The sequence below is a fragment of the Triticum urartu genome, chromosome 7A (genome assembly GCF_056163025.1).
Source record: "Triticum urartu cultivar PI428250 chromosome 7A, HENAU_Tu73, whole genome shotgun sequence".
NCBI classification, from domain to species: Eukaryota; Viridiplantae; Streptophyta; class Magnoliopsida; order Poales; family Poaceae; genus Triticum; species Triticum urartu.
In genome coordinates, this window is record NC_141879.1 from 711359960 (window position 1) to 711372327 (window position 12368).

General features: G+C 48.1%; 1 long non-coding RNA gene across 1 annotated transcript; it reads right to left on the bottom strand.

Moving 5' to 3' along the window:
• Positions 1-5659: 5659 nt before the first annotated feature.
• On the bottom strand, positions 5660-9661 carry LOC147961950 (uncharacterized). Its single transcript, XR_015611924.1, has 3 exons — positions 8609-9661; positions 8463-8516; positions 5660-8354 (listed from the first exon to the last, which is right to left on the bottom strand). It is a non-coding gene; the product is annotated as an uncharacterized LOC147961950 (long non-coding RNA).
• Positions 9662-12368: the final 2707 nt, after the last annotated feature.

Consider the following 12368-nt stretch of genomic DNA (forward strand, 5'->3'; position numbering starts at 1 on the left):
AGGCCTGTTCAGCAGTTCAATTGCCGCACAAACGATGCAAGAACCAGGGAAGCAGACAAGCCATGCCGCATTACGGAACTCCCAGGTGGTCTCTATCACGAGCAGTATACCTGTTTCGCATACCATTTCGCAGCCTGCCCCTGGAACAGACATGTTAAATAGTCCAACCTTTTGCTTATCGCATTATTTGTATCGTTCTGCTTTGATCGCAGCCCTTTTTAATAAACAATGCATAGCTTTTGTCTATTTTTTCATTACCTTTTTTTACAAATATATGTTCCTTAACGACATGTTGCACCCGTACACTTTGGTATGGCCAAAATACGCTAGGGGCTTTAGTACCCCTCAATATGGTGTGAGAAGTCCGAACACTTTAACAAGTGCGGCACCCCAAACTTATAGCATTATATGCATCGGCTCCGAATCATGTCTTGGGTCAATAGTTGGGTTTGCCCGGCTCCTATGTTTTGGTGCCTTACGTTCCGCTATATCGGCTAAGGTAGCACTAGGAGAACTACTACGATTGTGCCCCAGTTGAGCTGGGTCGAGCACCTCGGTAGAGAAAGCTAAAACTGACTGTCATGATGAAGCGAGAGCTGGTCGCTGTTCGAGAGGTTTTTCGAGTCCCTAAAGACTTATGCCGCTTAGTGCGAGGAGTCGGCTCTGTCCAGCCAAGGCGTGGATAGCGCCCCGAACTCGGTCCTCCGAATACCAGGGGCTTAGCCGAAATTTAAAATTATAGAATTCTATGGCTAAGTGAGAGTGTTCACGCATTATAGTCCGATTGCCTCGTTCGTTGTGCTGAGCGCCTCCCTCGAAGGACCCAAACATGGGAAAAAGAGCGCTCAGGTTTATCCCCGAACACCCCAGCACTAGCGGCACGGGGGCAGAAGCCGACGACTCGCCATCTCTCAGAATTGATAAACAGCCGCACAGAAGGTAATATTTTAAATTCAAACAGCATTGCTTAGCGCATATGAACAACTTTTCAGCGCACAGGATAAAACGAGCGAGTTTTACTCAAAAATTACATCCCTGGAACATTCATCCGCCATAAGGCAGGCACCCTTCAGAACATCCTTATAATAATTCTTGGGCTTGCGATGCTCCTTCCCCGGTGGTGGCCCGTCCTTCACAAGCTTCTCAGCATCCAGCTTGCCCCAGTGCACCTTAGCACGGGCAAGGGCCCTACGGGCGCCTTCAATGCAGACGGAGCGCTTGATGACTTTGAGCCTTGGACAGGCCCCCATCAGCCGCCGCACCAGCCTGAAATAGTTCCCAAGCAGAGCCTCTCCAGGCCACAGCCGAACTATGAGGCCCTTCATGGCCTGTTCGGCCGCCTTGTGGAGCTCGACCAGTTGCTTCAGCTGGTCGCTCAGGGGCACGGGGTGTCCGGCCTCAGCATCCTGAGACCAGAACACCTTCTCTGTCGAGATGCCTTCCTCGGCTCGATAGAATGCGGCGGCATCGGACACGCTACGGGGAAGATCTACGAATGCTCCTAGAGGGCTCCGGATTCGGGTAAGTATCAAGTAACTTACGTTTACGTGTTTGCTTTGCATAAAGAATGCCTTACCCGCCGCTATCTTTTTCACCTCATCCAACTCCTGGAGGGTCTTCTGGGATTCGGCCTTGGCAGACTTGGCATTTTCAATAGCCACCGCGAGCTCGGACGCTCGTGTCTTTAAGTCAAGCTCCAAACTCTCATGTTTTTCCATGAGAGCCTGGAGCTCCTGCCACACCTTGCCAACCTCGGCCTCATACTTCTCCCGCTCGGTGCGCTCCGTGGCCGCCCTCTTCTCGACCTCGAGCAGCGCTTGCTTAAGGGTCGCCACCTCAGACGTGGCCCCTACAATAGCCACGATAATCCTGTCATTTTTTGCAATTGCACCTTTTTTATATATATTTAAACAAGGTATTTCTTACCTTCCTTGTCCTCGAGCTGCTTCTTGGCACGCCCGAGCTCTTGCTCGGACTGCTCGAGGTTCTGCTTTAGCGTGTCCACTTCCACAGTCAGTGCGGCGGACGCCAGCAGAGAAGCTTGCATACGCATATTGACTCCTTTTTGTTAGACTCCTGCGAATTTTATTTGATCCTCTATTCGGCTTTTCTTCTCGAACGCCAAATAGAGCATCAGGGGCTACTATCTATGCGGTAATATTATTTACACATTCTTTACTTACCTCAAAGCCTGTTAAAAGGCTAGTACAAGCTTCAGTCAGTCCGCTCTTGGCGGACTGAACCTTCTGGACCACCACACTCATAATGGTGCGGTGCTCCTCGTCGATGGAGGCGCCTTTGAGCGCCTCCAACAGACTGTCCGGCGCCTCCGGTTGGACGGGGGTCACCGGCATGGAGGGCTTGGTCCTCTTGGAAGGAGGTCGCCCGCTGGACTGTGGAACCTTTGAAGGTTTCGGAGCGGTGTCCGGCCTAGAGCCGGACTTGGAGCCCTGGGGGTTTTATCCCCTTTACTCCTGGAGTCCGGGAGGTCGCCTTGCGGCGCCTCCAGGACCACCTCCTCCCGGCTTGGAACCTGTTGGGACAACACTTCGGCGTCGTCCGTAGGGCGGGGGGAGGAAGCCGTCGGAAGCGAATTCACATCCGACGAGTCCAGTGAACTGCTCGACGACGCGTCGAGCCGGTCTTTGGGTGGGCTGCATAATCATATTCGACATAAGGGAAAGCTGTGCAATAAAGGAATACTATGAATTACTCTGGTATCCGGATACTTATGATTTCGCCAGGGGCTTGGCCCTGAGCGGCCACTCCTCTTCGCCGTCGTCGGCGTTGGTGGAGTAGTTCGGAGGAAGGGTTTTCCCCTTCTTGGACCCTTTGGCCTCCCCAGTTGGGGCGACCTTCCTTTTCTTCCCTTCCCCCTCTAGAGGGGGAGAGGTCTCTTCTTCCTCCTCCTCGTCTTCGTGGGAGGAGTGCGTCTTGGAGTCGTCGGATGATGAATCTGACACCTCCGGGCGCCGGGCACTCTTTCGAGTCCCCGTGGCCTTCTTCTGGGCCTTCTTCTCTGGCACCACATAGGGTGCCGGGACCAGCAGCTTCGCCAAACGAGCGTCCGCTGGGCCTTCGGGCAAAGGAGCCGGACAGTTGATCTGTTCGGACGTCTCCTGCCAATCCTGTCAAAGGTAAGAGAGCTTAGATCCCGCATGGAGTCAAACTATGAAAAACGGATACCCTGTCAAAGGTAAAAACAGCTTACCGCATGAGCGTGACGCTGTGTACTGAATCCGCGATCCTCGGTAGCGGATGCGGGGGCCTCGACGCCCTTGAAAAGCACCTTCCAGGCATCTTCGTACATCGTGTTGAAGAGCCTGCTCAGAGTTTGGTGCCGCGCCGGGTCGAACTCCCACAGGTTGAAAGCCCGTTGTTGACACGGGAGGATCCGGCGGATGAGCATAACCAAGACTACGTTGACAAGTTTGAGCTTCTTGTCCACCAGGGTTTGGACGCATGTTTGGAGTCCGGTCAGCTCTCCTTTTTTACCCCACGACAGGCCCGTCTCCTTCCAGGAGGTAAGCCGCGTAGGTGGTCCGGATCGGAACTCTGGGGCTGCGACCCATTCAGGGTCACGCGGCTCAGTGATGTAAAACCACCCCGATTGCCACCCCTTCAGGGTCTCCGCAAAGGAGCCCTCGAGCCATAAGACGTTGGGCATCTTGCCCACCATGGCGCCTCCGCACTCCACCTGGTTGCCGCGCACCACCTTCGGCTTGACATTGAAAGTCTTGAGCCATAGGCCGAAATGGGGGCGGATGCGGAGGAAAGCCTCGCACACGACGATAAACGCCGAGATGTTGAGGACAAAGTTCATAGATAAGTATCCGGCCTAGGGGTGGGGATGAGCTGCCCCTCTTTAGGAAGCCGGTGAGCAATGTCGTTAGACAAGTATCCGGCCTTCCTTAGTCTTTTGATGTGTCCCTCCGTAACGGAGGAGACCATCCACTTGCCTCCCGCTCCGGACATGGCTAGAGAAGGTTGAGGTGGGGAGTGCGGACTTGGGCGCTGGAGCTCGAGTGCGCGAAAATGGATAGGCAAAGGAGGAAGAAGGCGTAGGTGAAAAGGTGGATCCTTATCCCCTTATATGGGTGGACGCAACTAAGTGTCCCCACCAGCCTGGTAAAACTCGCTTATCCCCAAGCACCGTAATCAATGGCACAGTTGGGTTACCCACGCCCGTATTGATGAGAATCCCGGAATAAGGGGACATGATCTCTGCTTCGACGAGACGTGCCAAGGAAACCGCCTCGCATGACACGCTGAGGTGGGATAGTAAAACGATTGGAATAAAGGCTTGGCCGTGGTGCGTCACACTACGGAATACGTCAGCAGATTAGATTTGTGTAAATATTATTCTCTCTATGGCAATATGTGGAAACTTATTTTGCAGAGTCGGGCACTATCTTTGTGTTCAAAATCTTCTATGAAGTACTTGGAGGAGGAACCCTCCTTGCAATGCCGAAGACAATTTGCACGCCGGACTCGTCGTCATTGAAGCCTGGTTCAGGGGCTACTGAGGGAGTCCTGGATTAGGGGGTGTCCGGATGGCCGGACTATACCTTCAGGCGGACTCCTGGACTATGAAGATATAAGATTGAAGACTTCGTCCTGTGTCCGGAAGGGACTTTCCTTGGCGTGGAAGGCAAGCTTGGCGATACGGATATGCAGATCTCCTACCATTGTAACCGACTTTGTGTAACCCTAACCCTCTCCAATGTCTATATAAACCGGAGGGTTTTAGTCCGTAGGACAACATATAGAACAACAATCATACCATAGGCTAGCTTCTAGGGTTTAGCCTCTCCGATCTCGTGGTAGATCTACTCTTGTACTACCCATATCATCAATATTAATCAAGCAGGACGTAGGGTTTTACCTCCATCAACAGGGCCCGAACCTGGGTAAAACTTTGTGTCCCTTGCCTCCTGTTACCATCCGGCCTAGACGCACAGTTCGGGACCCCCTACCCGAGATCCGCCGGTTTTGACACCAACAATAATATTTTTGGTATTTTTATGATAAATAGAAATAAAGATGCAAAGTAAAATAAGCGGCAATAGAAATAGCTAAGTGTTGGAAGATTAATATGATGGAAGATAGACCTGAGGGCCATAGGTTTCACTAGTGGCTTCTCTCAAGAGCATAAGTATTACGGTGGGTAAACGAATTACTGTCGAGCAATTGATAGAATTGAGCATAGTTATGAGAATATCTAGGTATGATCATGTATATAGGCATCACGTCTGAGACAAGTAGACCGAAACGATTCTGCATCTACTACTATTACTCCACACATTGACCGCTATCCAGCATGCATCTAGAGTATTAAGTTCATAAGAACAGAGTAATGCTTTAAGTAAGATGACATGATGTAGAGGGATAAACTCATGCAATATGATATAAACCCCATATTTTTATCCTCAATGGCAACAATACAATACGTGCCTTGCTGCCCCTACTGTCACTGGGAAAGGACACCGTAAGATTGAGCCCAAAGCTAAGCACTTCTCCCATTGCAAGAAAGATCAATCTAGTAGGCCAAACCAAACTGATAATTCAAAGAGACTTGCAAAGATAACCAATCATACATAAAAGAATTCAGAGGAGATTCCAATATTGTTCATAGATAAACTTGATCATAAACCCACAATTTATCGGATCTCGACAAACACACCGCAAAAGAAGATTACATCGAATAGATCTCCAAGAAGATAGAGGAGAACTTTGTATTGAGATCCAAAGAGAGAGAAGAAGCCATCTAGCTAATAACTATGGACCCGAAGGTCTGAAGTAAACTACTCACACATCATCGGAGAGGCAATGGTGTTCATGTAGAAGCCCTCCGTGATCAATGCCCTCTCCGGCGGAGCGCCGGAAAAGGCCCCAAGATGGGATCTCACGGGTACAGAAGGTTGCGCGGCGGTGGAAATAGGGTTTTGGCTCCGTATCTGATGTTTCCAGGGTATATGGGTATATATAGGAGGAAGAAGTACGTCGGTGGAGCAACGAGGGGCCCACAAGGGTGGAGGGTGCGCCTGGGGGAGGTGGGCGTGCCCCCTGCCTCGTGCCTTCCTCGTTGATTGCTTTACGTAGACTCCAAGTCCTCTAGATCACGTTTGTTCCAAAAATCACGTTCCCGAAGGTTTCATTCCGTTTGGACTCCGTTTGATATCATTTTCCTTCGAAACACTAAAATAGGCAAAAAACAACAGTTTGGGCCGGGCCTCCGGTTAATAGGTTAGTCCCAAAAATAATATAAATGTGTATAATAAAGCCCAATAAACATCTAAAACAGAATATAACATGAGTCCCAAAAATAATATAAAGGTGTATAATAAAGCCCAATAGACATCTAAAACAGAATATATCATAGCATGGAACAATTAAAAATTATAGATACATTGGAGACGTATCACGCCCCGTATTCTAGCCCAGAGATCGAGGAGAAGTCTCTGGAATACGGCACTGCTTGACATAGAACAAATCAGCTCTTTTTTCAAGAATAATAATACAAGGATCTGATGTTACAAAGAAGCACATCAGCACGGCGACACTACGCTTGCGATACTACACTTGCTCTATGCTAGCAGCGAAACAACTTGTAGCAGCATAATGCTTCTAGCAGCGGAATAACGACGAAGGTGGTGAACTCCACTCCGCAGGGACTCTAGCTGGGAGACGATCTAGCGCGCACGCACGGCAACCTCGATAAGCAAGCAAGCAAGCAATCATGGCATCACCTGCAATCTGGCATGATTTGCCAGGTCAGTACATTGAATGTACTTGCAAACTCATAACAACCATAAACATCAATGCAAGACAATAACATAGCATTAACTGGTTAATTAATTAACAACTACCATGATGAAACAACTACTAAGCATGGTATGAAACTGATACAATACTGATAAATTTCCATCTCAGATCTGCATAACCATATCTCTCTTGGCTAACCGGCCAAGCAGTATACCATCTTGATCACCTCGTGATCAAAACCAAACGGTGATCATTCCGGCGATCACAACCATGATCAACACTTGGTCTCAAATGGTGATCTTTCCGGCGATCACTACCATGACCAACACTTGGTCTCAAACGTCATCATCAACATCCTGCCAATCTGTACTGCTCAAAATAACAACATATAGATCACCTATAAGTCATTCCGTCACGTGAGTGTTGATCGAACGGTGTGACCTAGTATGAACTTGTGCCCATGACCGAGGACGTGGCTATCGATAGATTAAACACACACACTCTCCAGAGGTAGTGCACTTTACCCACACCATGGAACCCATGGCCTCGCACTCCCATTCGGGTGGACCAAGGACGTTCCGACAAAACCGATCTACTGCCATGAAACTCTCCCGGCCACTCCGACTCACTCCCCACGGGGCTAGTCCTAGGTGGCCCCGTGTCTACCAAAGACACCAACAGCCACCGTCGTGGCCAAAACAATAAACCGTCCCAAACGGGGACATGTGCACATAACAACAACAACGAGCACACAAGGCTTATGTCCGCCTACCTGATCAGGGTAGCGCGCGCCCATAACCTTCCCTCGTTGGAGGCACCGGCGAGAGACACGACAATAGCATCGCATTAGGGCCTTCCCATAAAGGCAAATGTGGTTGCACTGGAGAAAGCCCGGTTCGGTGGCACCTAACCAACTTAATGACGGAATTTATCCCCAAAAATATAACTGTAATGACTGATACTCCGATATCATCTATCAAGCTATAATCCAAGTCATAGCATACCCAACAAATAATCCAAGCATCATAACATCATACCAAGATACTCCGAGGATATTGCAACACTACTATCAGGATGAATCCAAGAACGATAAGACTACTACTCAAATATCAAGAACTAACTATCCAACTATGATCCACATGCAAGCATCATCTCCAACATCATACTCCAAAACATAATATCATCTAGCATCATGGTGGAAATAACACTAGCCACTAATAATACAATGGTAATATGATATCCAAAGTAATACTCCAAAATAATACCAGATACTCTCATGAAAATAATCATAATGTCCACTAAGAATCCAAAGGCACATGTCATCCACATAATCATCAAAACATAAGTCCTAGAACTCTAGGCAATATCATGGCAACATCTAGATCAAAACCATACTCTGAGAAATGCCATGAACAAATCATACATAGCTAATGCAATATTTTAAACAAGTTCAAATAAATAAACCATGTCACTGCATTGCAACCATGCAAATGGAGGGTGTGGCTTGCCTGGGGTGGAAGAAAGCACCGGGAGAAAGTGCGAGAAACTCGCGGAAAGAATCACCGGAAAACGTTCTCTCTCGGAGGGGGCTGAATAAGGGCAGGGGCAAAATGGTCATTTTCAGAATGTCAAAACATGTTGAAAGTGTGACCAACAGAACGGGCTCGACGAGATGAAGAAGTGGGCTTTGGATTCACCTCATTTGGAGTTGGGAGTAAAAAGATATGAAGTGTTTTCTGCCAGGGACCTTTCTGCAATAAAATCATCACAAACAGGCCGCTGAGTGAGAAAACAGAAAGCGTCTAAGGAGAGAATACGTTTTCAAATAGGAAAACACACTTACGGCTGGAGCAGAAGAGGAATACGCTTTCTGAAGGCGAAAACGTACTGCTGGGAAGTACGCTTCCACTAATCCAGCGTGTCAGTGGGGCCCGTGGCGCTGTGCAGCTAACGAGTGGGGCCCTCCTTATCCATCTCTTTCTCTCTCTCTCTCTCTTCTCGCCTGGCTTCTTCCTCGCGCCCGACACAGAACAAAGGAGAGGCGGGGCTGGCTCGGCCGGCGTCTGGCCTGACCGGCTCCGGCCATCTCCGGCCGTGGGGATGATGCCGACGAGCGAGGCTTAGCCCACCGCGTCCATCCAGAGAGAAATCAGGCGCCGGGGAGGGACAGAACGGCGACATCGCGCAACAACAACAAGCAGGGGAGGCGGCGACCGATCTTGGGGACGATGGCCACAGCTACTCTGGCGACTAGTCGAGGGGAGGGGGAGGCTTGGTGGGTATAGGTGAGGCCTCTGGTGGTGGTGGATGGAAGAGAGGGGCTCAGCTTCAGGCTAATTTAGCCGAGGCGCTCCGGCGACCGTGGCGGCCAATAGAGACGGGGAGGAGCTCCGGGGCTCGGGCGAGGGGCTAGAGGAGTGAGGCGAAGAGCTTGGGGCGATCGGGGGGCCTCAGGGCTGCTTAAATAGCCAAGGGGAGGGGGAGCCGCGCTGTCGTCGCCGCAGACGCGTGGCCGGCGCCGCAGACACGTGCCCACGTGCATGAGCTCGGAGGCAGACGACGAGGGAGGCACAAGGGACAACTCACGGGGAGGAGGAGGCCGAAGGAGCGCAGGGAGGAAGAGACGAGGAGGAAGACGACGGTCGGCGCATTGTGCTCCCGTGTGCGTTCGGCGGCGAGCGTCGGTGAGGAAACGGACGGAGGGGGAGAGGGGTCCAGCGAAACGACGATGATGAGAGGAAGACAATGGACACGGTCACATGCGCAAAGGCGACGAGAGGAGGAGCTGCCGAAGCACAAATGGCCACTGCACACAGAGCGCGTGCACAGTGATGCCATTAACGCGGTCACCGCGTGCACTGGCATGAAGCGAGGGAGATGGGCTGGAAATTGTTGTCTACGGGTAAGTTCTTCCAGGGTATGTCTCAATTACGGTGGTAGCTCGGTGAAAACTGCTATGGTTAAATGGTAGTCACCCTCTGAAGTTTACTGCAGTAAACTTGGATGTGCATTGGTGATCAAAAGGAAGGTGATTGGGGGCAAAGGAGTTGTCTACGAGGTTTAGGGTAAGAAGGACTTTCACCCTGGTAACTTTGAGAAGATTAGGACCAAGATGCACCATAGTTGCTTCACAAGTGCATATTTAGTCCAGAATCAAGATCGGAAGGTGCACTCACATGAAGTGTCAAATTGAGCTCAAATTTGGCAAGGCTTAGTGATTTGGTCATAGTAAGAAGCTGTAAAAATCTCATACCAATTGGATTCACCAAAATGGTACTTCGTTCATAGCTATCTTCACTGACCAGAATCTTGCAATAATTCTAGAGAAAAATTGGCTAGGTGAACTGGTGCCAAATTTGGTGGAGGAAAGTTATTTGGATAGGAGAACAGTATGGTAATTTACCAGTATTTTTGAAGCTATATAAAATGCACTTGCTTCACAACCTGAAAATTTTACCAGAAGCAAAGATTTGGTCCTGTGCTCACATAGATGATTGGATGGGGCTGAAACTTGTAGTAGTGAGATAATATGAGCACAAGAAGAAGTGTGCAAAATTTAAACTCATTTGGATAAACCTAGCTAGCACTTCCTTCATAAAGGCTTCCCTCATACAAGAACTTTCAAAAATCACTGAGGAAATTTGGCTAGGCAAATAAAGTTGAATTTTTGCAAAGGTCAATTATTTGGATGATATATCATGCCCAAAAAGTTTGGGGGCAAATGGGCAAGGATAAATAGCACTTGCTTCACAATGTGCCATTTATGTCAGAATAGGAAATGAATTTATTGAGCATGATGGGAAATATGGCCAATGAAATATTTTGCCATATTTGAGGAAGATATGACCCGTAAAATTTATAAGACTTATTTGGGGATTTTTGGATGGACAGAAATATGGGTTGCTTCACAACCTAGGGCAGACAGGGTTATTCCTTTAATAGGAAAAAGGAATATTCCTGAGAAAAATGAATTAGGGTTTGGTCAAGCAGTGAAGTGACATGATCTTGGAAAGGTTTTTAGGGTCATGAGTCACTTGGGAGAGGAGATGAATATGATTTCCCAAGTGACAAGGCAACATAACCACTCCAAAAAAATAAAAACAGAGCAAAAACCAAATAAATCAAAAGAAAAAGAAAGGACCAAAATCCAGGCTGTTAGAACTCTTACCCCCTTAAAGAAATCTCGTCCTCGAGATTTAGTTGCTCAGGGAACAAGTTTGTCTTGAGGACACCATTTCTCACCCGGGTATCCTTTTTCCTTTATTTATTGTTCCCCCAAGAATTTTATATGATTTGATTACCTTTGCTCGGGGGTGGTTTGCTTCACCTTTCCCCAAATTCTGACGGATTTTTGTCTCATACACCAAATCCTTTTGCTAACGTTGATTCTTTCATATCTGCAGTGGTACCTGCTACTTCTTGAGCATTGCGTTGGTTTTCCCTTGAAGAGGAAAGGGTGATGCAGTAAAGTAGCGTAAGTATTTCCCTCAGTTTTTGAGAACCAAAGTATCAATCCAGTAGGAGATCACGCTCGAGTCCCACGCACCTACACAAACAAATAAGAACCTCGCAACCAACGCGATAAAGGGGTTGTCAATCCCTTCACGGTCACTTACGAGAGTGAGATCTGATAGATATGATAAGATAATATTTTTCGTATTTTTATGATAAAGAGAAATAAAGATGCAAAGTAAAATAAACGGCAATAGAAATAGCTAAGTGTTGGAAGATTAATATGATGGAATATAGACCCGGGGGCCATAGGTTTCACTAGTAGCTTCTCTCAAGAGCATAAGTATTACGGTGGGTAAACGAATTACTGTCGAGCAATTGATAGAATTGAGCATAATTATGAGAATATCTAGGTATGATCATGTATATAGGTATCACGTCCGAGACAAGTAGAACGAAATGATTCTGGATCCTCTACTATTACTCCACACATCGACCGCTATCCAGCATGCATCTAGAGTATTAAGTCGATAAGGACAGAGTAATGCTTTAAGCAAGATGACATGATGTAGAGGGATAAACTCATGCAATATGATATAAACCCCATCTTTTTATCCTCGATGGCAACAATACAATACGTGTCGTTTCCCCTACTATCACTGGGATCGAGCACCGCAAGATTGAACCCAAAGCTAAGCACTTCTTCCATTGCAAGAAAGATCAATCTAGTAGGCCAAACCAAACTGATAATTCGAAGATACTTGCAAAGATAAACCAATCATACATAAAAGAATTCAGAGGAGAATCAAATATTATTCATAGATAACCTGGATCATAAACCCACAATTCATCGGATCTCGACAAACACACCGCAAAAGAAGATTGCATCGAATAGATCTCCAAGAGAATCGAGGAGAACTTTGTATTGAGAACCAAAGAGAGAGAAGAAGCCATCTAGCTAATAACTATGGACCCGTAGGTCTGAAGTAAACTACTCACACATCACCGGAGAGGCCATGGAGTTGATGTAGAGGCCCTCCGTGATCAATGCCCCCTCCAGCGGAGCTCAGGAAAAGGCCCCAAGATGGGATCTCTTGGGTACATAAGGTTGCAGCGGTGGAATTAGGTTTTCGTGGTGCTCCTGGATGTTT